This window comes from Melospiza melodia, chromosome 1 (assembly GCF_035770615.1).
Source record: "Melospiza melodia melodia isolate bMelMel2 chromosome 1, bMelMel2.pri, whole genome shotgun sequence".
Classification (NCBI taxonomy): Eukaryota; Metazoa; Chordata; class Aves; order Passeriformes; family Passerellidae; genus Melospiza; species Melospiza melodia.
The window spans coordinates 141,027,611-141,054,438 of record NC_086194.1 but is presented as its reverse complement, the minus strand read 5'-3'; the positions used below and the strand labels follow the sequence as shown (position 1 = coordinate 141,054,438).

The 26,828-nt window shown below is 37.5% G+C and overlaps 1 protein-coding gene across 6 annotated transcripts in view; it reads left to right on the top strand.

The window, feature by feature from the left end:
- EYA1 (EYA transcriptional coactivator and phosphatase 1) overlaps positions 1-26,828 on the top strand; it is a 158,838-nt gene that overhangs the window by 39,452 nt on the left and 92,558 nt on the right. The window lies entirely within an intron of this gene.

Genomic DNA, 26,828 nt, shown 5'->3' with positions numbered 1-26,828 from the left:
TGTGAAATGCAATTAACACTCTGCCAATTTAGTTTTTATAGGGACACAATCAATTTTTATTCATTTTAAAGCTGGAATGCTTTCTTTTATTGTGTGCTGCCTCTCTGCTGATTATATAGCTAAACAAATTATTCTGTTTGTAGTAAATGGGAGTGTTTAGGCAGACAGTACTGTGCCATGGATCACGTATAAGATAGGAATGGAATATTTGGATTATGTAGAATGTGTAGGAACTAAATGTATTTAAATGCATTTAAGTTATCTTTCTTATTTTAAGAAGTCACATAGAAATGTGATTGCTGGTATTTAGAGATAGTTTTTTAATCCCAGTCTCAGTTCTCTGGTGTGCTTACTGTCCACAACTACTGTGGCTTTCATTATCAGGGAAATAGGAAACTCAGTTTGTTCAGGGGATCCTTTAACAATGGCATTTTCTCGGATGCTTGACGTAGTTGAAGTATTTGCAGTGAACAATGCTAAATTATTATACAATAATCTTTGCTGCATAAAGAGATCCAGAGTAAGTGGTACGCTCAGGAAACATGGGAATGTTGTTGTAGGTAAGGGTTTTCAAAGAGTTGTGAAGAGTAGAATTTTCTGGATGGTCTCTGTTGGGTAATTTTTTTTTTTATATTAAGGGTGATGTCAAGTCAAGTAAGCAGAAGTCAAAAAAAAAGAACTGGAGGTGGCATGAATGTAAGGAAACATTTTTCTAAGAATGAGTTATCTTCTGCACTTAGCAAAATTATTGATAAAGGTGGTTCGTTTTCATGCAGAAGACATTGTTTTCTAGGTTATGGTTCCACCCTAAATAAACACCTTTTATCCTGCCTTTAGTGATCACATTCAGAATCTGTAAAAAATGTCTTCCTTACTTTAGCCACACGCCTGTATTATTTCCTGTCCCTTCCCTATGCATTAATTTGCTTTTCTTCCCTGACTGTTGGGATATGTTGGTCTGCTTTTAAGGAAACTTTTAAGCTTTTCAGAGAGCTGCCCCCTGCCTGTCCTCAGCGTGTGGAGCTGGATCGCTGGGCTGGCCAGGGAGATGCTTGAGCCCCCAGCCCAGGGGCTGCCTGCCTGTGGCTTCTGCTGGGAGGGCAGCGAAGGATCCCCTGGGCATCCCCGTTGTGTCTTACCCCAGCAAGCAGTCTCAGCCCTGATCAATACTGATGTCTCTTCCTGAGAGAATCCTCCTGGTCACTCTTCTTTCTCATGGTCACTTCTAGTGTTCATTCCCATGGTGTTCCCACCTCTTGTTCTTTCATTTTCCAACCCCAGTCCTGCATTGCCCCTAACAGCCCTGCATCCCTATCTCCTGTCCTTACTAATCCTTAGCTTTCTTCCTTCCTCTGCTCACTGGTCTGCCTATTCTTCATGCTTTCCTCAGCCACAGAACTCATTTTCTCTCTCAGCTACTCTTCTTTCCCTGCATTTGAATCAACTTCTTTCTCTGTCCTTTGTAGACACTAGACAGAGAATGAGGGGAAGGAAAAGATCATTAGAAAGAAGATAAATCCCATTGCTGACCTAATTTTATGAGACAGCTCTCAGAATTCCTCAAAGCATGTCAAGTGTGAACAGATTGGTCCATAGGACTGACTTGCTAAAATGTGATATGTTGTCAAGTCTCTCCCCTAAGTGCAGTTTTCCAGGGTTAACTATTTTTTATAAGATTCCTAGTAAAGTTAATAATTGCTGCCCTGAAATGAATTTCACATTCCTCATGTATTGTTCAACTTAAAAAGTTATAATTATTTTGAATATGGGTGGAATTTCTTTCTTTCTTATGATTCTAGAAATGGCTGAACACTTTTGCTTGACACTTTACTTTCAATCAGCTTGATATTGGGAAGCTGCAAATTTGTTGTGGAACTTGTTCACCTACTAGTTAGAACATGTGTACACTTAAGCTTTATAGGCTTCTGCCAGCCAGGCTGGGAAGTTGAAAAGCCATTTCTGCTGCAACTTCTTTGCCACCCTTTCCCTATCAGGCTGCAAGGCTTTTAAGCATTTTTATAGCCCCCAACACTCAGAGAATGCTTTTATTGTGCCTGCTGGCAGAACCACCTCTGTGTAACCTGTGTAACCATTAAAATACTTTTAGTTTCAGAGAACACAGTAAGCATGTGCATCCTATGTGTGTTTAAAGCCCACATTTACATCCTGTGAATTTTTGCTGCATTTCAGAGAGGTTTCAGTCTAACTCCACATGTAAGAGTTCTTGGAGGCAGTCTTGTCTTTTTATTTGCCTTTCAAGTGTTTTGAATCCTTGTAGTTTTGTTAACCATACCAATGTTAATTTACTTAGGATGCAGTACCAGTGTGTTGCTGAATTTTCTTGACCTCAAGCATTGAGACAGAAATGTAGCTTAAAGCACAGAAGTAATTTCCTTAAATTTAAACTGTGACTATAAATAATGCACATTCTTTTGTGTAATTAAATAATTGATATTTCCTCCCAAATTTGGGTATAAACTGCTGAAGTTAAATTTTTAAAGCCAAGATTTCTATATAATGCATCTAAGAACTTTATAGAGGACCACAACACAAATCTAAAGAAAGTATTTACAGTTCATATTAAACCTTTTTACTTTAGATTAATCATTTAGAGGATGTTAATGTGTTCAGAGAAAATGTACAAAGGGTTTGTTTTCTTTTTCCTATGTTTTTCACCTGATCTGGCTTTCTGTGACAAGTAACAAAGAATTAACACCTTTGGTGCTGATACTAATAACTCTCAATGCAGAGTTTTCTGAGGCCTCCCTGCAGACAGCATGATGGCTTCTCGTTTCACTTCTTAAAATTTATTAGTATTCAAGTTCAGTGAAGCCTAGATGAATAATTGCAGAAAATAAACACCCCTAGGAAGTATGAACAAGGTGAGTTGTGGAAGCTGCTCTTACACTGAAATCAGATGAGATCTGCATTTGGTTCTTTCATGTTTCTCCTGCAATTTTTCAAAGGGGAGAAAAAGGGAAATGGTGCAATGACAATGACCATTTTTAGCAGTATGCTGTAATTACCAGAGTTAGGACACAAACTATTGTGAAGCAAGAAAAAAGAAAAGAAAAAAGAAAAAAGAAAAAGGCTGAAAATGACCAACAAGGACACTTTAATGAACACTTCATTGCTCCTCAAATGAAAACCAGATGTTCTTTGTAACCTTCAGCAGCAAGCCTTCTGTTCCAATGGAGGAAATTGTACTTTCATATTTTTTTGCAAGTTTAATAGATAATATGGCAGAGGTATGTTTCTCTACCTTTCTGAACCTTTATGGCATATTTACCATTGCTGACATAAATAACAATCCTTGGTGCTGGAATTTTATCATTTCAACTGTTCAGTGCTTTATTTAAGAAAGCCATGTAACAGAATTTGCCTAGTTGAAATGATAAAATGTAAAAATATTTCTGCAAAATCACTATTGAAAAACCGCAAACAAAACGACTATTTCCTTACCATTTCACTGCACCAGAAGGGATACTGCAAATAAAATGATGTTGTAAATAGATTTTCAGCATAATTTTGATTTAATAGGTCATAAATACCATTTTTCTGAACATTCTCCATGTTCTAGTGGGACTGCCCAGGTCTGGCAAATCAACCACTGACAAGAAACTAATTATTCCTGGGAGAATGAATCACAACCATTTATGTGTATGTGTGTATCTATATCAATACATGCCTAGACATTCAGAAATATATAGCATTGCATATAATCCCTGGACTTTAAAAGCATATTGGCTTGTAGAGCACCTACAGCTGCTAAGTCAGGTTTTAGGTGCTTCAGTTACCTGTGTAAGCCTGCAGTTCTACTGCAAACACAAATTAAAGGACGCTGCTGGAGCCTGACAATGTTAAATCTTCAGCCTTTTAGGAAAGGGTTTAATCAGAGATGTCCAGAAATTATTCTAAAACATTTTAAAAGTTCACCTCTTATTTCTCCCAGGAATCAGGTTGTTCTGAAGGACATGCATATGTGGCTACCTAAATCCTGTCCCTGCCCAGAAATGATACAGATAATTTTCCTGTACCATCTGTTTCCTTTCTTATCAGGAAAAGTGAACCTAGAAGGACAGAGAGGTCATGGTGAAACTATCTGTTCTGTGTTTCATTACTTTTTGGACTGTGTTAGTAAACTACAGGGTGGGCTGCTGTTTGTTTTAGCTGGAGGTGAGGAATGGAGAAGAATAGTCAGCTTCTTGGAGCTGCCCCTCTCCACTATGTCTGAACATAGTTTAAGGATTATGTATATTGTACTATTTCATGAATTACTAATGTAATATGAGTCATTACAATCTGCCAATCAGGGCCTATTGGATGGAAATGTACTGTAACATGCCAAGATCTACTGGGAGACAATTTAATTTATGGCTTATTGACTAAGATTTGTTGCCATTTTCTTTTGAGCTTTTAATACATGCTAAGTAAGGCTTTATCAAGACACTTGTATAATGTGCTGTAGGAAATCTGAAAGCCTAGCATGCAATGGCTAATGCTAAGCAATATGCTAGAGCTACATGTTCTTGCTTTGTGCATTAATTCTTCTGTAATTCATATTTAATTATTTAGCCATTTATCTGTTTTAAGAGTTAATAATTTAGGATGTTAGGATTATAGGAAAACTCAGTTTAGAAGGCAATCCAGGAGGTGCCTCATTCATCTTCCTGCTCAAAACAAGATCATCCAAAAAGCCAGAACAAGTGCTTCATCTAGTTCAATCTTGAAAAACCTCCAAGTTTTTAACCTCAGGGTGAAAAAGATTTTCCTATTCTACACTCTAAAACTCTGTAGTTTCAGCTTGTGCCCACTGAAACTCCCACCAGGCATCAATGAATGTTAAGAGCCTGGCTCTTCTTGATGACCTTCTTGCAGGTACTGGAAGGCTGAAATTAGGTTCCCCCTTACCTGCTAAACTCAGTAGAATTTGTGTGATTTATTCCACTGGCTAAACCACATATTATTTTGAGAAATAAAGACCCCATGTTAGCTTTTAAACAGCTCTCAACAGCTGTCTGTTGGCATGCTTAGGTCGTCCAGATTTTTTTGCCTTCTCTTTTGTTAGTTAGGAGCATGCCCTTCCCTGCTGTACCAGTGTTGGTCTGACATCAGTGAGTAGTTGTGAGTGTTGTGCCCAGAGGTTCAGTTTATAAAGAACTAAAGTATTGGGAGGGATTTTTAGGTTGTGGATACTCAGAGTTCTGTGTTGCATGCATAAGTTTTGAGTGCCTCTTCACAGGACAGGAGTAATCTGGTGTTTATATTAATCACGCAAGGTTCCTCCAAAGGTCAGCTCTCCTCTCTTCTACAGTTCCCACTTAATCTATTCAGGAGGACATACTGTCTTGGCATCCTTTTTGCCTTCTGCCCTTTTGATGGGATTTTAAACTTTAAAATGAAAGTCAGATGTACAAAGCTACTGGGAACATAAGTTTATCTTCAGAGAACTTCTGTTTTGCTGATCTTCACCAGATTATACCATTTAACTACTACTTAGTATTTCATAAAACTCATAGGACATCTGCTGCTTGATTGCTATATGGTTTGGTTTGCTGTGTGTTTTTTTAGCACAGTTAATTTTCAACATGAGGTGTCTCAAAAATATTTATACAGATGAAAAGTGGTTCATCTGCTTTTATGAACATAGATATTTTTTTTTTGCAAATCAATGAATCTCAGCCTTCTGGGGATGTATTTCAAAGTTGTCATCAGCTGTCTTTGTTGCTTTGCATTCAAGAATGTTTTGTTCTTGTGTCTGGATTAAGACTGGACTTAAGGGAGTAGGTGGGGACATTCCCATACATGCTCAAAGGGAATTAAAGGGTGTGTCTTATATTTGTTTCAAAGAAAAATGCTAAAATAGACAAAGCATAAGTATTTTATGTATCAATCCCATTTTTTATTTCCCATTTTAGTAAAGAAATCCTGTGTATGTCTAGAGAAAAAGTGAAAATCTATTACTTTCTAGCCAGTAGTTTAAGAATACAGAACTGACCTGTCCAGCTGTATTAACAAGTTTGCATTCAGCAGTTACAGCACACCAGAAATTACTGTGTGTAAGGTGTTGGGAAGACCAGATTCATAGATTTTTTTTTGGAGTCTTGCTCATCTCTCACAACTTTATGCTTGGCTCCAATGTTTCTGTCCTTGTAGGGCTACTGAGAACTAGTAGCTGGGTCGTGTGAAGCTGAGGCTTTCATGAAGTCCGAATGAAATTTGTCTAACTGACAATTTTCAGCACAAACTGTTGGCAGGAAACATAAAGAATTCCTTGAGATTCTCTGATAGCTTTATGTTTGGTATCTAGATTTGTGTACTGTTGTGTTGTTTCTACTGTAAAAACTCGGTCTGCAATGGTTAGGTGTAGAGATAGAAAACTTTTCTTTTTGATTTCTGTCTTTATGGAAATGGACAGCAGTTTAGCATTTTGTTCTCATCCTTGGAAGGCTGGTAGGAGGTTCTCATCCTTGGAAGGCCACCTGAGTCTGTGGAGAGACGTACTAGATGGAGGGACAGAAAAGCATGGGGAAGGAATGGAGCAGATCTCCAGGTCCTTCTGAATATCAAAAGTTGTGATCATTTGGATTTGGCAACAGCTACTGAATGAACAGGATCAATGTATGGATAGATGGACAGTTTGCTTTTTTATTAGTTGACTTTTGTTTGATTGCATCATGTCTGCAGTGCCTTGGGAAGGCTTCATTTAGCAACCAGTCCAAGTTCTAGGGATTTTGACCAGTTTTACCAGAGAATCCCTCCCATGCTGCAAGCAGGAAAAATATTAGTGTTTTGGTTTCTTTCTATTTTAAGTAGATTTTTTTTCTCCACATAACTGAAGTTTTGTTGTTCATTATGCCAGCTAATATGTCTCATGGAGAACTCAGGTCATGGAAATAGGCTGGGGAAGGACTTCATAGCAGAAGGAAGGAGTCCAGAAATGGCAGTAAAACTGTGGTTTTTCATTTGGTTATTGAGGCCTATTAAATTTATGTTTAACTGAACAAACTTACAAGATATGGATTGATACACTGGGGAAAAAACCTCTGGGGTCATTCCTGTATATCAAGTTGTAAAAATTGAAAGTGTAAATTCATGTACTAGTGCTTGGGTTTTTTAAATAAAAGCTAGGCTGAAATACTGATTCATGGTACTTTTGGAAATAATAAAATATATACTTATTTGGGAAGTCATTCTCAGGTTTAATTGATATATTTTAAATAGGTCCTGCACAGTTTATCTCAATGTCATCATAAAAGAGATTCACTTCTTGAAGCAATAATACTACAGCAAAATTATGTTCACAGAAGTAGATTTCAAAAGAAATATTAGCCATATCAAAAAAGCCCCAAATGCACAATAACTTAGGTACAGATGCAGTTTTAGAAATGGGTTTTCCTTGGCTTTAAAAGGGCCATATCACATGTATTTCTTCCATTGCCTCCTCGTTCCAGTGCTTTGAGGTTCGGCAGTGCAGACGTGCAATAAGCAGAGCTCCACAAAGGCATTAACTGGTGCCAAGCACTGACTCCTCACTAGGAGATGCTGGTGTGTAGAATCAGGTTAGAAAACAAGCTGCTGATGCAGCTCAGTTACAATATTTCCATACTGTACTGTGGTGATTTGACTGTTTCAGAGTACATGGAGCCACTGTTCTGCCACATGTGAATGTTAAATTTTGCAGGTACTGGAGTATAGAGTGAAAACTCTGACTGCCAAAGTTTGGACTTTTAGGTGGCTGACAGAAATTTTCTTAAAGAAAAAAACTATGAAAACAGATTTTTTTTTTTAGGTAGTTTCCCATCAAAATATCTCCATGTCACTTTCTTATTTGAGTCTTTTTTCCCTTTTATGATTTATTGGAATTTTATCATTCAGGCTGGGAAAGCAGGAGGAGATTTCTATGAGTAGAAATCACAGATTGTAATTCAAATCTATGGTATGATCACTATTGCAACATTATATGTAGAAGTCTGCTGAGGTTTTGGGGTAAGAAAACTAGTTCCTGGAGACAGGCGAATGAACTTTGTAACTTAATAAGAAAAATAGAAGGTCCCTCTCTTAAAAAAACAAAATTCCTCTGCCCCGAATGCTTTAAACTTTGGATACCAGTCAGAATATTTCAGCATTGAAGTTATGCTCCAATAAGACATTGTGGAAATGCAATTTGAAAAAGGAGAAAAAAATACTACTGTATTTTTCCTGTATTTTATATAAGACAGGGGAACTCTCAATTTTATAATGCCTTGTGTGTTTTAGCTTGGCTTACTGGAGGTCTCTTTTAGTGGAGATCTCCTTAGAGAAGATGGGAAGTGGATGGAGAGCTTTATTAGTTCTTGAAGGACTATAATGATCAGAGATCTTCCCAGCCATTTGAATTGAATAATCTGTAATAAAATGTACACAAATATTTAAGTAGATAACTGTGCCTGAAGAAGTTTATTTATAGAAAAGAACATCCTAATTTCAGTACATTGTCTCTGAAACTTCTTTTATAGACACCAATGTCTAACTCTCATGGAAATCAGGCTATTGAATTCTGGGCACCCTAGACAGAAAACATTTCATTTTCTCAAGTCATGTATATTTTGTTTGTTTGTTTGTTTGTTTGTTTGTTTGCAAATAAATAGATGGAAGATGGTATCTTATAAATAACATAAAATATTCTGTGATAATTTTTCTTAGGATCCTTTTGCAAATCCCCATTAGAATAAAAACCATCCAGTTATTTCTTTTGTAAAAGCCAGAACATTAATCAGTCAGGCTATTAAACTGTAACAATCTAAATATAACAGTTGAGAAGGGAAGAGGCACTGCATCTCTGTAATGACTCGTGAATGATTCATTTGTGTAAGTGTAAAATTAAACACCTACTTTTTATACAAAGTGAGGAACTGTTTGTGTTTTCAATGCTGAAGGAGGTGCTAAACCAAATAACAGAGCAGCAAGAAAGCCAAATGGCATTGTATTTGTTCAGCTTAAGAAGGGGGTGGTCAAAAAACATAAGTAACAATACTGAAAGCACTGAGACATATTTTTGTATGAGGTAACCAGCGAGTGTGGAAGTGTAAATCCCTCAGAGAACATGTGTGAGACACAATGAGGTTTCTGCATTCTTTGTGTGAGTCACTGAGAAGGTGAACAGAAACCAGACAGATACAGTGTATTTGTATTTTCCAGAAAGAAATTTTCTCACAAGAAATAATTCAAAAAACATGTTACTGCTAAACTTCCATGTGGATTGAAAAGTGTCTGGGAGATTAAAAAACAAATAGGAGAAATAGGAGATTGATATTCATCATGCAAAAGCTTCAGCATCTATAATAAAAGTACTTTGATTAATGTACTTATTAATCAACTAAAAATAGGATGACTGGAGAGATGGCAAATTTAAGACAAGATAATTTAGGTGAAGATTAGGAAAGGCTGAAGAACTCCTGTGGGACCTCATATAACTGGCAATATAATGCAAACTATTTGTAGGACAATGTGGGCTGCGGTAGTCATAGCTCCTACAGACATTTAAACATCATTTTGTGTAGCTTATTGCCACTTCTGCTCATAGCACAGCACCAAACAAAAACTAAAATTGTTTCATTGATACTAGAAAAAATATTTTCTTTGTGCAAGTAATAGGCCTGTATTACTGATAGAAGAAAAATCACTTTTAAGGCTCAGAAAGATTTAGAAGGGTACTTACAAAGGTAAAACAGATAATAAGTGCAGTAATAAAAATATTTTTTTATGTGTGTTACATAATCCTTAGGCATCAGAAGGCAAAATCATGGGCAACTGTATCCCTCTGTTTTTCTAAAAGAGTGATTGTTATCTTTCTGATAAAAATGTCTGGTACCATCAGACAAACTGCAAGCCTGCAGTGCTACAGTGGTCATTGTATTCAGGGTCTACCACTAAAGATAAAAGTTTCTAAATGGGAATTCTTGTGAGTGTACAGGTCATGGAAAAGTGAAAGTTCAGATTGCAAACTCATCCATTTAGCTTTTTGGGTCTTTCACATTTATTGTGTGCAAGGTGACACTTTTGTCTCATCTGTAAAGATATAGCCTTCAGTATTCATATTAATTCATAACTGATCACCTGCAAATGAGCTAACTACTTAGACTTGTATGGTTTTAGTATCCTACCCTAGCTAAGTGCTTCTGGAGACTTAAAGCTCAAAACTCAGCCCACTCAGAAAGCTTGTTAATGGGTCCCACGTGACACAGCTATCAATTTTTTAGTATCAGATATACATGCTGTATCCATTATAACTTTCACTTAGGGGCAGGCTTGCCCTAACTGTACAGAAGCTTGTAAGGCTTTGCTTTTATTTTTGGTCTGAAAGAAGGAAAAAAATTAACAATGCTAGATGAGAGTGAAACTGCATATTGCAAAAGGCAACATTCGCTGTGTGTCTGGCAGAGAGGGCCTGATGCACTGCAAAGGCTTGCACGATTCTCTCTCTGTTTTTAACATTTCCCAGGTTGTTTAAATGTGCATTGTAAGCAATGATAAAATGACAAGTTATCATTGATCTGTCCTTTCCTCCATCTCAGAGGGATTCATTAAATAATGCATGTACCCATGTGAATTACCCTTCTTCACTATACTATCCCCAGACCATTAGCCAAATATAGCATCAGCAGCATCTTTCAACCCCTAAGAACCCTTTGGCTTTCATTTAATTAAATTATCCCATTATGAAAACTCTTATAATGAGATTAAATTTAATTATTTATTAGACACTTATTTGCACTAGGGAACCTATCAATTATGCATGGTTGTGCTAAACATTTTTCAATCCATCACCTTTTCTTTTCATGGAAGGTGCAATTTATTAAGTGCAACTGAAGTACTGTAACAGAAGAGCTCCAGCAGAAATGTGCATGCCATATTAGTTCAATTAATTGCAAATTTAATAGGAAAATAGAAATATGAAAATTTATCCTTTCTCCTTTTGAAATAAAGAATTTTGACAGTATTGCATATTCTGCAATTATTTTGTGCATCTCATTTTTAGATCCTGCCAATAAAGTTCATGGACAGTCATGTTAAATCATTTTTTTTGTTATATTTTGTGTGATAATAGTTCCTAATTGCACAGAAAATTCAGACATAAAGCATAATTAGAATAGTTCAAAGAAATGTTTGCAGCACACTGTGACTTGCTTTTAAGTTCACACAATAATTTCTTAATTGTTGATAGAAGACTAATGTTCTCGTAATATAAATTACACAATCATAAAGATTAGATTTTAGGCAACTTGTTAAGTCCTATAACCATAAAGCATCCTCAGTCACATATCTTCTTGATAAGCATTTGGATATGAAGGCAAAAACTGTAAGCTACCAAAAATTGTTTCAAGCAGAATGACATTTTCTAATGAATTTAAGAAAAAGATATAAATGTCAATACAGCTCTGAGCTTTTCTTTTATAAGACCTTGTCAATACGTAATTAATTATTCAACTGGAGTTCTGTGTGGCTCAGGGCAGCATTTCAAAGAGCTTTCTTTTTTAAATTGCAAAGTCATCATAAGATTGTTCTTAGTTGATTCTTCTTTTTTCCCATTTAGAAGTTGTGTGTGTATAAAAGCTCACGGACACCTGTGAGGTGGCATATGCAGTGCAGTGATAAAGTGAGGAGCAAGAGGCTTTTTAGTAGCAGTAGGCTTTAGCATATGCTTTTAATACATTGCAAAATTCTTCATTGCTTTAAAAGTGCTCGTGTTTCATGTTCAGATTTGAATGGGGGTCAAACAGAAAGATTTATTTCCTTTTTTTCCTCACTTATGCATGTAAGAGGATGTTTGCTTCATTAACTTTGAAATTCACTGGCCAAATAGACTGCATATTTTAGAGGATTTAAGTAAATGTGCCCCAAAGTTCACACAAATTATTATAGAGCATTTCAGCCCTCATCTTGAAGGAATGAGACACTATGCATCTGTTAATAAAAACCAACGAGTATTGCTTGTATTTGGCAAAACAGTTGTAGTTTGTACTTAAGACTTTATCAATGTCACCTGTTGTTATTATTTGGTGCTTTCTTCCTGAAAGTCAGGACAGTTAATTAAATCTCAGTGTACCCTGGTGGGTTTGTTAGAATGGCTTTATTCCTGTGAGGGAGATTACATTCATTAGGACGACTTTCCAGATGATATTCAGAACTTAAGTTTGCTTTTTGGTATGCTGCTTTTGCCAGCTGAGAATTTAGCTCTCATTTTCCAGAATAACCACTCATGTCCCACTTGGATAGATATGGTCATGTGTAAGATTGGGATGTAGTTACACAGAAGTTGTTCTTTTAAAGTACCAAGATCTTATATGAAGCAAGTGGTGGTACCATAACTGGTAATTTCTGGTTTCTGACACTTCCTCTGCAGAACCAAACCTCTGAATGAAGCTTAAAAATAGTGTCTAGAGGAAAACCTTTGCAACATTGCAGTACAATGAGATTACCATCTGCAGATCTTTGAATAGTGAAAGGGTGAGTTACATCTACATCTTCTAAGCCTAAAAGCAACATTTTAATATATTTTTCACCAAGTTGCAGCAAAAACTTCATTTTAACTTTGGCAAAGATTTCTGTATTTTGCATTCTGAAACCTTGTTGCTGCAGTTAGCTGTGGAACAGCCCTTCTTTGTCTGTGTTGGGGGCTGGTAAATTGGCAGTGATTATTCTCATTTTTCCCACTGTATAATCAATTGGCAGCTTTGAACTCTACTTTGAAATCTCCTTCAAGGATCATGTACACTACACACTACAATATGTTAGCAAATAATTTTAAATGCATACTTGAGACATGAAAATGAGATTAAAATAAAAATGAACATGAAAAGGCATGCCTGAGATATGACATCTGTCAGCCACCTGCTTAAATTATAGCTATCCAGTCAGGCCAGATGTACTGGTAGGTGTATGCAATTTTTACACCTATATTGCATGAAAGTTTCAGTGTTTGCAAATTGACTGTGATTGCAACTCTCCATATACTCCTCTCTTCTTTTTACATGTGATGATACAATTTTTTTCAGGTGAAAAAGTGAGATTTCTAAGAGCTTCAAAGGCTGAAGCATTACACAAACCCTAAAACCATCTTATGTTATGGAGCAGGGGTTTTTTGATACATCTTCTCAATACTTTGAATGCAAGTTTTGACAGTTTTACTTGAGCAAAGACATGATCTGTGAGGAAAATTAGAATTTCAGTGATGAATTCACCATTGTTATGAAAACCTTGTAGGCAGGTTTTCATTTACAGCTTGTTAAAGACTTAACTTTCTTCTTTTTCTTCTTTCTACTTTATTTTTTTTCATTTAATAAGGACCAAAATTAATAGAATAATGCATAGGTATCACTATCTTTAAAACCTATTGATTTCAGCTGTATTCAACTTTTGAGGTTTTTTTTAACACTGATGGTGAAAACACATGACATGGTTGAGTCTAGTTGGTTATAGTCTTTGGTCAATTGTCTTTATTAATAAAGGACTGAATCAATTTAGTATGGTTCTGAATTAATATAATTTTAAAGTGTTTTTTTACAAAAAGATATTGAGCTTAGTACTAATATTACTTAGAGGTGTGAAATTTTCACCTTTGTTGCTTGTTTAGTGCTTTCCCCTTCCATTACTGTTTTACTAGAAACGGGTTTCTGAAGAGGAGTTAAGAAAGTAGTAAAAATAATATTGCATGAGAGAAATTATATTAAAAAGGAAACACTTGTTAAAACCAGAAGAAAACATGGGTTTTCAGAAAATTGCACCATACAGTAAATGTTTTAGGACATTCTAAATGCAAAGACTTTTCAGCTTCTTTATTTTTACACCTTTTAAAATATTTTTGATAGTTTAGGTGAAAAGATTCCTGAGTTGTGACTTATTTGTTTGAGGAAAAAATCCTTTTCTACAGAGCATTGATGATTTTCCCAAACCAGATAACTCTAGCTGGAAATCATCAAGGCATCAAGCCATTAAGTGAGGACGAAAGACTCTTGCTCCAGCTCTCCCTGATGCAAAGCTTTTTTCCCACCATTTTAGGCCCTGAGGTTGCCAGCAGTCTTCCCTTTTGCTTTGAAACAAGCTGACAGCCTCAGGCATTCCAGCAGGCTGTGTAACAAAGCCTTTTCAAGACCTACTTGGTGGAAAATCAGATTATTTATGAGCTCATACATGGTGTCCATTGTTGTTGGCTTGTAGTTCTTTTTTGGTGGTCTCATCCTTCCCTGCATTGCCATGGTGCCTTTGATTTTATTTTTTGGTGTCCATCAAAGTGGACTGAAAGAATGGGTGAAGAAAGATGCTCTCCATTGACATCACTCTTGCTTATCATCTGCTGCAATGTGGTGAAGAGGAAAAAGCCAAACTGACTCACATATAAGAGAGGAGAGTCCAGCTGTTAACAGCACCAGATCTGAGATTGAAAAAAATTAAAACAATTTATAATATAAATAAGAGGTGACTTCTTGACTGCAGCTGTAGCTGGTCCCTGAAAGGAAGCAATGCATAATTTTGTATCTGTAGTGTTGTTTTCCTTCCTTCAGCAGCTCAATAGGATGAACCTGATTTTTTGTGGTACAGTTTTACTTTTGTAGGTAGGGACTGAAAGGCTTTTTTGTGACAACTGACAGATCTTACCCTCTGGGGAACTGTCTTTTTATGTAAAATGAATTTGCCCTGTCAGCAAAATCAAAAACTTCATTAAAATAGCTGAACAGAACTGCAAATGGAGATCAGGCAGTTTCTTGTTAAAACCTGGTTTCCTAAAGCAAAAAGGCTTTTGCAACCAGATTCTTTTTATGTGTCTGTCTAGCTGCATGTCTCCTAATAATTTTTTTCTCTTTGCAATTTCTTGGGAAATCTCAGTCCAGCCTCACATGTGCCACACTCCTTTAAGCTGTAGCAAAACACAAAGATGGATTGTGGAGAATGTGTGGAGGTGTCCTTGGCTGATGAGAGGCTAAAGACAAATGTATCTTTGGGTGGACATCTGTGAAACTCTAGGACAGGGCTGTTGCATACTGCTGAATGTATGGTTGGAGGCGTGCAGGTCTCCAGTGCAGGCAAGCTGCCTTTTGGTCCTAAGGGTGCTGGTGATGACACAAGCCCTTGTGCGTCCCTCTCTCCAGACTGGGGTGTTGGTGAGAGGTACCTGGCTGGTCTGTGCCAACCCCAAGCCATTGCACCCTCAGGACTTCCAAGCCCAGAGAATTCACTTTTAAGCAACTTGCATCCCAAAAGCCAGACCCTTTCCTCTCCAGAACTACACCAATGTCATCAGCACACATCTCCTTCTTCCCTGCCACTTGATTCTCTTCTCTTAAGGCATCCCATGACTCTCCTCTCCTCTCCTCTCCTCTCCTCTCCTCTCCTCTCCTCTCCTCTCCTCTCCTCTCCTCTCCTCTCCTCTCCTCTCCTCTCCTCTCCTCTCCTCTCCTCTCCTCTCCTCTCCTCTCCTCTCCTCTCCTCTCCTCTCCTCTCCTCTCCTCTCCTCTCCTCTCCTCTCCTCTCCTCTCCTCTCCTCTCCTCTCCTCTCCTCTCCTCTCCTCTCCTCTCCTCTCCTCTCCTCTCCTCTCCTCTCCTCTCCTCTCCTCTCCTCTCCTCTCCTCTCCTCTCCTCTCCTCTCTCCTCAGAAGCTCCAAACCCATTGCAGCTGCTCCACCACCAGATTTCATCCTGGTTCCAAGGGCTGCTCTGAGCCAGCTGTGCTCCCCCTGGCTGCCCATGTTCATTGCCTCTGCCTCCATGGGCACTGATCTCTTGAAGTTATCTGTGTGGGGAAAATGTCCTCCCTTCCCCCTCTCCTGGTTTTCAGGAGATGTAAAAAAACTGGTTAGAAGCAGCAACTGTGAAAATTGAAGCCTGTGAGCTATAAAACAGAGGGAATCTCTGGCAAGGCCCTGTAAGTAACTCTAAGCCTGTAATTCTCTCTACTCACCGCCTTGCTCTAAAATACCCTGGCTGACCTTCCTGGCACGTTGTGGGGAAAGTTCAAATATAGTCAAATGCAAAAATCTTTCATTTATACTTGCTGTCATTAGCTTCTGGAATGTCAAAGCACAATTTCTCAGACTGCTTGATGAGTTAGAGGTTGATTATCTCTTACTCTAGTTTTAGTGGTTCTTTTGATACTATTTTTTTTTTGTAATTGTATTTCTAATTATTTTAGACGTTCCCGGGATACTGATACTCTATGCATCTAAAAGGCATTTCAGCAAAAATATTAATGGAAATATCCCTGGAGATGAGGATTAGGAGCAGCATGAGGAATGGAGTAACTCTCATTAGCCTGGAGACTTTTTCTTCTGAGTATGAAATGCTAATGGAGCATCCTGTAGTGTCTGTATGAAAAGACTCTATGTTCCTTCTGTATTTATAGATTGCAGAGTGGGAGATGCAGACAGTGCATACCCGGAATTAGATGGTTATTTTAGATGGTGGAAAGCAGGAGGGAAATTTTCAAATTAGAGTGTGAGAACATAACCATGTGACTTACTCAAATTAATAGGAACTGCATAGTGTAGTCTCTATGCACCACTTTGAAAATTTCCCTGGGTGTTTTTATGCAACCAGAATAATATGCAGACAATGAAGCAAAAGCCATTGTAAATACCAAGTGATCACATAATTTTTTTTGTTTTGATTATTGACATAAACTCCACTTTTCTCCAGAAATAAAAAATACATATGAATGAAGTAGCTAAACATAAAAGAAAACTGTTTCAGCAATTATTTAGAATGGAAATATTTTTTAATTTACTTTCTCATGAAGCCACTAAACTTGCTTGCACATTTAGAAAATATATTTCAAATCTTTACTCCCATGTATGCATAAAAACCTCCAAAATACAGATTATTGCGTCACTGTAAAGGAGATGTGTATGTGAATCAGATCACCAGGTATCAAACAACCTTCTGGTAATGCATCCAGAGTCTTACTTTGATCTCAGTATTGGATTAATTGAATTCTTTGTACTCTGAAGATTGTAGCTGCACTGAAGGATGATATGAGAAAGGTGTAGAAGGTAAAAGGAAAGACTTCTGCATTTGCTTCAGAACCCATCTATCCACTGTGTCCTGTGTCCAGTTACTGCTGGCTTAGTAAGAGACACATGGTGCTTATCATTAATTAAGTCATGAATGGTGTTAACTTTATTACCCACTGGGCTTCCATTCAACATCATGAATCCAATAAAGCAAAGCTCATGGTTTCTGATTGTCAGTCCAGCTCAGGGAAAGAATGAAAGATGAAGTGGTTATGTCTGAAAACAAATATCATGTGGTGTCTGCATCCCTCCAAAACTCAAGAGCTGCGGAACTAATTTCAGCTGTCAGTATATTGCTGTACCACCTTGGCTTTCCCAGGACAGATGCCGCAGGTCAAAAAATAACAATGCCTGTAAAATGAGAGTAATTCTGAATCAATATAGCCCTTAAAAAGCTTGGCATGAGAAGCAGGTATTCTGCAGCTTTCCCTGTCTACCAAGTGGTTTTCACATTTGGAAGTCTTGTCAAAGAGCAGCAATCTTCTGCAAAATAATTCCATCACAAATTAGTCTGTCATGGGCTTTGTCAGTTCATCCTAACTTCTCTGCCCTATGGACTGAATGCTAGATGCAAAAGATCAGAGACAAGAAATGTTTTTCTTTCTCTCTGTATAACACAGCTTTAACCAAGAGATCCTCAACTGCTGACATTGTAAAGCAACAAAATTCCTTCCCAAGACCCCAAACTCAAAAAAGAAACAATCACATCTCCAGCAGGACCGACAATCTCACACCCTTCCTAGCAAGATGGGGTTAAAGAGGTAAGGAGGAATATATAACAAATTGATAAGTATCAGAGAGAGTGATCCCCTACAAACAAAATGCAAACACCTTCTTGATCCTACAGAATATCTAAGAGAATAAATTCCCCTGGCAAATACATGTGAGTATTCCCCCAGAGAAGGAAATTTTAACAGGCTTGTGTAAAGAAAGGCAAACTTTGTAAATTGAGTAATGAAACAGTAAATTGTGAGAGCTGGAAAATCATGCAAGGTGAATGTGGGCATCGTCAGCTGTTGCTGGCAGCTCAGGAATAAATGGAGAGCAAAACCTTGAGCCACCTAGCTTGTGGTGCCACAGGAGTGTCCTCAGTGCCAGTATAATTCAGAATATCAGTGATTCCTACTTCAGGGGTTCAGATCAGGGGAGATGAGAGAGTGAAATCTAGATGATTTCACAGAGATGATCTAATATATACATCCACTCCATTCTCGTAGCTGCAGAGTCAAGAGGAGGGAAGTGAACATCTGACACGCCATGAGGCAGTCACCCCTGTGGGGGAGAACAAGCTCCGAGGAAGGAATTTGTAACGAGCTTAGGGGCAAGACACCGGCGTGTTGGACAATGCATTGACTTCTGTGATAAATGGTCTCTGGAAAGTAATTTCCAGAGCTAGCAAGGAATTATGTAAATGGAGAAATAATCAGATAAGGTGATCAAGAGTGAAGAAATGAAACAGTCTTTCAGGGCTCAGTTATGAACAGATGATTGGAATGCATTTAGCAGTACTCAGCTAATGAAGTTAGAGTTATGATTGAAGGCAGGTGAGGAAACCAAACAAATTTTAAAAGATAAATCAGTATTTATGTTTTTTAGTCTTGGAGGAAGTCAGGACTTCAATTTTTTTTTTTTTTTTGATTTCTATTCCGTAAATCCATTCACACATTTCAGAAGTACATTTTTGGGGATTTTCCAATAATGGAGCTAATCCAAGACCAATACAACTGATGAAAATTTACTGGATTTACTTCTTTCAGTAGAACCAACCCTACAGAGATGTTAATTTGGATAGCATGGCATTTGATGTTAGGCAGGGATAGATGCTGTGGCTTATTAGTTCTGGGACGGAAGGAAAGAAACACATTGTGATATCCTAAAGGAGATATTAACTCCCCTGAGCACATGACACCTGTGTGGAAATCTTATGAAGTCTAGGTATCAGTATTTTTATTAAATATGAGGTTATCCCATTTCCACTGATGTGTGCCTGTGTACTTTCATGTTTATTGACTGTTAGATGACATCACTGCTTTCTGATTGCAAATACTTCGCATTACTGCTAGCTCTCAGCTATTTCAGGGAAGATTTATTGGTATTATCCATGGATCCTTCTACCAAGAGAAAAGCTACACATGCTTAAACAGCATTGAAGTTGGAAATTCAGCAGGTATCCCTAAGCTGAGCAGTGCAGTTTTATTAAAGCAGAGAAACTTGCAAAGTTAAAAGCAAGCTCAGGTGAGTGTAAAGATTTGGCAAATCAGTGTCTCTGACCAATCTCTTAGATCTCTGTGATTTATTGGGATTTATTCATAGTTATGAGTTTCTAAACCAAATGTAAACAGAAGTCTTCTCTTATTAAGGCTCTCTAAAGCATACTTCTCTTATTAAATTAATAGGAAACATTTTTATTGCATATTAACTCACAGCTATTTTCTCACTGCCATTCGTTTCAAGTCATTTTATTTTACCCATTCAAATTTTGAGGAACTGGTGTCTTGGTGAACTTCAGTGCATCCAAACATGATGAGATAGCTAGTCCTGTCTCCAGCAACCTGGACTGTGAGGATGGCCTCCAGCCAGCAGTACACAACCCCCTTGAGGTCAGGAGGACAACTGATGGGTACCACAGTCCACCTTTGGACTGCACTGCCGGGCAGTGGCCTGGGCTGAGGCAGACCCCAACACTGGTTGACAGTAACCTTGTAATGTAGGACCTGCTGCTCAAATGCATTTCATCCTGCACATTCATCAGATGGCAAAAAAAATTTTAGGCAACCCCACATTACATTGATGTGAAAAAATAGTTGACCTAAAAGTTGCTGCTTTAGTACACATGCTGCATAACTATATACTATTATTTACTTACTTACCAGGAAAACAAGAGGCAAATCCTGTAATTCATCAGCTAGTAGAGAAAGATTTGTATGGATATGTATAAAATATATGTATAAAAACCCCAACAAACCAACCTTTAACCTCCTGCTGTTCTTGCTATACTGCATGTGCCTGAGACCAATTACTGTGATGCTGATTCTGTCTTAATTCAAGCTTTAGAGATGCATACATAATATTTTATAGTATTTTGAAGGTGAAGATATTAAAGAGTGTTTTCTCATTTAAAAACTCAAACAAACAACAAGGAAAAAAAATAAATCCAGCTGAAAGCAATGATTATTTTATGAGAAAGGAGATTGAAGAAGAGAAATACACTCTAGGGCTATCATTGCTGCTTTGTGGCAGCTCTTTTTGGGTTTCACAGAAGAACAAGAGCCAGCTGAGGGTCAGCCACTCTCCGACTCTTGGATTTCCCATTTTCAACTGTTCCTGAGACCACCACACAGTTCCTGAGCCTATTTTTTAATCCAAAACCATTCTAGATACAGATTAAGCTTCAGGAGAGGGAGCCTTCATTCTGGAGACTTGAGGGATGGGTAAAATTCATCCATGGCTGCAGGGGCTGGGGATGCTTTAGTGAATGGCCAAAGCCCACTGGGGCTTGGTGGAGCAGGAGGTGTCCTCAGCCAGGGCAATGCAGCCCTTGTGTCCCAAGCACCATAAGGCATCACATGCGACATTCAGTCTCCACAAGTTTAATTCTGTTTTTTTTTTCAATAACTGGTCATCTGCAGTGGAGTACATTGGTGGAATATATTTCAAACTAATGCATTTCCAGGCTACTAAAACTACTAAATTTTTCAAGGTGGCTCTAATTTGGGCTTTTGTGCTCTCCAAAAGAGCTATTAAAAATCAGCCCAGTTACAAAAAATATCCTGCTTGTAATTACAGTGGCACTAGATTCACCAAAGACAAATAAGCATTTCTGAGTTGCACTCAACACATTCCTTACACTGATAGCAGACAGATTGCAACTTTTTAAAAATCAAATTGTAAGGGGCAAAACCAGGTTACTCAACTTTGTTTCAAGTTCTTCATGCAGTTGTCTGCGGTTGTGTGTAGCTCTGTGTCCTTTTCTCCTTAGGATCTTGCATTCTTCTGGTACCACAGCAAGAAAAGCATTCTGCCTCTGCCCAGGGTGCAGCACCCATGCTGTGTCTCTCAGCCCATGAACTGGCATCCAGTGCAAGATGCATTTTTGTTTGTCTGGGCCTAGTTTAGCAACACCAGTTAATGGAGGTGGTTGTGCTTGGAGATTCCTGCATTGTGCAAGGCAAGGCATCCCTAAAGATGCATTTTCAGAACTTCCTCAGGTGAATAGCTTGGGTGGATATGAATGCTTCACTCTTTTGGGCATGCAGAGGTGGTACAAGACAGAGGATCAAGGTATAGGATTTGTTTTCTAGATACTGGAATCACAATTTTGCTTGTTCTTAATTATTGTGAAACTCACTTGAAATTTTTGTTTTAACCTATTTCCCTCTTAATTAGTGACAGGTTTGCAGGGACAAAATTTCTGACTGTTGTCTGTGATGGTTTTCTTCCTCCCCTTGAGCCCAGGTTTAAAAGGGATCTGTCATCTTGTGTTTGTGGGCTCAAAGTGTAATTATGAATAATTGGTTTAAGAATTAAATATTTCTTCAGAAGGGTATATTTTAAAGCAGGATATATATGTAGAAAATCTGTATAATGCCATTAATTACAAAAAACAATTCCATATTAGTAGCCTGGAAGTATCCAAGCAGTAAAAAAGAGTTTAAGCTTTGTTTACACTTTGGCTGCAAGAGGTGCCTCTCTTTAAGTATTTAGATAAACAAACCAAAGCTGCTGTTTTCATTAGCATGTGACACAGAGCCCAGTTTCCTTACCTGAGAGAATGTTAAACTAAAATTCAGTGGCAGAAAGCAATTTGATCTCTTGCAAATATGAGTCCTGATAAACCTTACGCTATGGAAAAAAAGCCCCAACAATCCAACCTTCAAATTTTGTACCTATTGACATTGCTTAATAAAAACATCTCCAGTGCTGGTGCTTCTGGGTGTGTTTCCAATAGCAATGTGATTGCAAGGCTCCGTGGATAAAGTTACCAATCCTTTGAATTCTGACCTTCAGTCTAAAACAGCTTTAGAGGTTACTCTTTTTCCTTTTTGTGAGATTGCAGAGAAAAAGTTAATGCTGCTGGAAGGAAGCGGGGGAGGGAGCTGGGCTTGGAGATGAGAACTGGGTCTTTGAAGCCATCTGAGAAGTTTTCCTTTGGCCTTGATTTGTAACAACAAATATTGGCAGTCTGAGTCAGTAATTATATGAAGTTTCAAAATAGAGCCGAATGCTCTATTTTGTAACTTCTGTGAATACAATTACTATTGAGACCAAATTGATTCTGAGGGAAATTATACTGTTGGGTTTGACAAAGTCTGAATTCTTGGGGCAGCTGTAGCTACCAAAACCTAAGAGTAGCTTAAATCCATTATCTGTGTCTACTGGGAGGGGACACCTCACAACTGGGTCCCCTGCATTGACTGGAAGTGTTTCCCTCTCCCCTGTGGATGAAGGTTTGCATGCGCACCTTCAACTAAATCCTTAATTTTAGATGATTACACATAGGTGAGAATCTGCTGAACAAATGATGCTCATGATATAATTACTGTAAAGTTTGGAAGAATTTATTGTGTTAAACTACCTAAAAACTGTTTCTGGGAAAAACATGGTTGCAAGTGTAAAATAAATCACGGGACTATTTTAAATTACACTTCCACTTTGTCCTTTCCATTACAAGGCCCACAGTGGGGAATATTTATGCATGTCCCTTTTAGAAGATATTCAGATCACCAAAAGAAAAAATGTGTGTGAATAAATGTTTCAAAGTTAAGGATGTACATATTCACTGTATTCAGCTCATGGAAGGTTTGTAATTTGAATGTGTATTGATGAGTTACTTATATTAGTCATATATGCAGGTTTTTCTTAATAATTTGTCAAAATGAGCCTGGGTTGTTGTTCTTTCAACATTCTTTATAATTCAAAATGCTTTAATCAATAATTATTTTCTCTATATAATATTTTTGGGGGTTTTTGTGCAACCTTATGTGTCAGTAGCTGAAAAATTATGTAATAATTGGAACAAATAACTAAAATACACTAATGATCCACTGCTCCATCTACTGTTGAACAGTGACATGAATAACACTCCAGAAAAAAAAACCAAAATGCATTTAGGAAATAAAAGCAAAATGGAATTTACAACAAAAAAAACCTATAGTTTCTGTGGTTAGAGAACAAAGATCTTTTTCTAGCCAAGTAAAGTATTCTGAGTATGATTAATTCAGAGTTAAAAAACAAAGAGGAACTTTCCATCTTCTTTTTCACCTTATAGGAGGTGCTGAGAAAGCTGGTTTTGTTCACTTAAGTGGGAAAAAGTTGGAAAAAAGACACTGTAGTATTACTGAGCTGACTGATGTCATGCAGGGTGCTGCATTTATATCACTGGCAAAAATGTAAGTTATTGCTGTGAAAAAAAATTTGCGATGGTTTTTAAGTTCCACCTTTATTCTAGTAGCACTAAATGGAAGATGAGGAAGGCCTAAGCAGTCGTGGGAGGGTGAACTATGGAAAAATGGCATGTGTGTGAAATGATGTGTTTTATAGTCTTTGCAGAACAACAGGACTTGATTATTTTGTCAGCTCACTGGTAATCTCTCATTTGTAGTGTGCTCTTCCTGCAACCCAGTCTTTGGAGGAGCTACTGATTATAGCTTTTATCACGCCTTAGAATGCTAGTGAGCTGCTTCTCATCATCAGTGGTGCGTTTGATTTGACTTGTTCATTTTTATAAGCAAATTATTATTCACATATCACAGTGAAGGATGATTATTTTCAAGGTTTAGGCAGTTATGTTTCCATGCTGAGCTGGAGTAAAAGCCTGAATGTCAATTAGAAAAATTAGCTATTTCTTAAGGAAGCTCACAGCTTGCAATTTACTTCCTTGATTTCACCCCCTATCTTGTAAACTGATAATTCTCCAAATAACTTTCTTCAGACACATCTCTGTTGTCTTCAGCAGGACTTCTTTTATAAGTAGTTACATGTTTATGTTTCTTTTGAGCAGAGGTTTTTTGTGCAACAAATAAAAGTAGCACTCCACTGGTTTTTAGGTACTGCAGACACTATTAAAAATCCCCCGTAAAACTCTTGAACTTTATTGGAAAATGGAACGTAGTTTTCTATAGCTCAGTTTAATAGCTAAAACATTGCTAAGATGAAGACTCTTTTAGTTGGAAAAGGTACATTACTTTTAAACTTGGAGTTGATCTCAGAGCTCTGCCCTCAGGATGCCACAGACGTGGTGTCTAAGTTTTTAGGGAAAAGCCATCACTTTTGGGTAAAACATCCACTTCGGAGGATGTGGAGACCAAAGCTTTTCAGTATTTTTGTGTGCCAGTCATTCCCTTAATGAGATTTCTAGAAGAGACAAATAATGTAGGGTGTTAAAAAATACCAGAAGGGAAATGATAGTATTAGAAACATTTAAAATTTAAGTTCATCTAGGAAACCTTTCCTTCACCGTGCCAAACTATTTTTTTATTTTGTATTTGGAGTACTGAGTATATATATAATTTACACTACTGGTGCTTGTACACACACTATTTTTTCCTCCCTTTAACATAAAGCTTTTAAGATGCAAGAAATCTACTGAAAAAAAACCAAGCATACTTTCACTTTGGAGAGTGAAAAATCGAGGTACAATAAGGGATTTGCTTTCAAACTGGACTTCTAACACTTCTTCTGTGGGCAGTGTCTGCATTTGTTTGTGTCATAGCTGTCAGCTGTTTCAGAATCATATGTAAGTCATGCATTCATTCAAAAAACTAAAGCAGCCTCTACTTTACATTAATAAAGATTACTATTTCCTATTTTTAATTATACTAAAGGTTCTGTAATTTGTACTGAAGTGATGGATTGAAAACAACTGCAATTGCATGCAAACTAGCCAAACTAGCAAACTGGGGCCAGCAGTTCATATGTGTTCTGGCTAAGGACGATGGCTAACAGCACATACCTTTTCTTAAAACACATTACACACAGACCTTAGTTCAATGTGAATTTTATCCAATATATCTTGAAAGAATATAATTAAATTGTTCTTCTTAGGCACACTGATAATTTTTGGACTGAACACTTTAAATTGTTGCTTTCTGTCACTTTTACTGTTTGTATTTACCAAGGTCTTTCTGCTTTTGCTCACATGAGTAGCATGAGACAATGCGGGCTCCTGTCAAATGCTGCAAACTTCTGTTCCAGCCAGGGATGTCTCTAGGCAACAGCTGCTATGTGTAAGATAAAACTTGTATGGAGGCATAGGAGGGATATTGCTGCTTCAGAGGGTTCTGACGTCGCACTGCAGTTGTTATGGGAAGAGCCAGGTGGTGGCTCTCAGGAGCAGTGGGATACATCTTTTGCTTTAGTGAAGTGTGGTCTTTCTAGGCCTATTTCTGATATTAAATATTTCAGTAGTATTTCCTGCTTGGAGACAAACATATGAACATCCCACTGTTCCATATCCATCTTACATCGAATTTTTCTTAATTACCAGAACATCTGTAATCGTGGCACCTAAGCGCCCAGTAAATGTTGTGCTCCAGATGGACCCATTTTACTTGTGCTAAAACAAGTGTGTGACACTGCATATGAAGTTAAAACCATATTGCATGAGTAATGGTTGTAATAATATACCCAGTGGCTTGTTGTGCATTTGATGTTATGTAATAGGCCTGGTCCTTCACTTCTTAGGACTCTTGTGATGCCAGCTGCATTAATGGGAATGCAGAATCAGGACAAATTTAGGCATGGTGTAAACATATGCAAATCCTACTGAAATCTCTGTTCCAAACCCAGTATTAGTGCAATTGTGGTTTGAAAATGATGTTGGGTGCCAGTGACCAACAACCCACCCTGCACTGATTTGGTATGCAGTTACTGGGAAGAACAAACCCCAAAAGATAAGTAAACAAACCTCTTTTAAGTAGGTTTCAAATCGGTGCAGTACTCAGCTGTCATAATTAGATTACCTATTGAAATAAAAAGAACTGCACTCACCCAAACCAAATGAGGATCTAGTCCGTGGTATCAGCTGTAGGATAAGTTCATAGGTTAGACCCTATCACGGGGTAATGATATACACTGATCTGAAGTCCAGTCTTCAGACATCAGATAAAGAACTTTAAGGCACTCTTTAATGGCTGAATAAACACAGAGGACCCTACTTTATCTTATATTCCCCATCTAGATCATTTATATAGCTTCAGTTCCCATACTGCTTACATGCCATACTACAGAAGAGATTAAAAATTCAAAGCTGGTTCTTTTCTTGCAATGCATTGCCAACACCCTTTTTCTGATCATCTTAGCCTCTGTGTAATTTATCCCATGTTTATCCTCAATCATCAAGCTCTGTACATGTGTGTGGGGATCTGTCTTATTTTAATTAAATACAGATACTGGGCACACTCCTGAAGTTATTACTTAGATATAACTCCCAGTAGGGACTATAAACTAAACAACAATAAGCCCGTTTCAGTCATCTTTACATTTAAAATACTAAAATTTATTCATATATTTGTGCTATTTGGTTTTGGTGGGGTTTTTTCTCAATATTGGAATGAAATAGATTTATGCTAAAATTTGCATGCCTCAGTGAAGTCACAGTGAAGTCACACATTTTATTCTTCTAAAATATTTTTTATTTCCACATCGTCATTTAAGTATCACTGTTTTTGAAAAAGAGTTTTGAGTAGCATTTTCCAGTGTTAGATTGTATCTCAAAACAACAATATTCTATTTTTGAGTTTTTCTAGAAAAAGAAATGAACTTCTGCTTTATTAAAATCTGTGC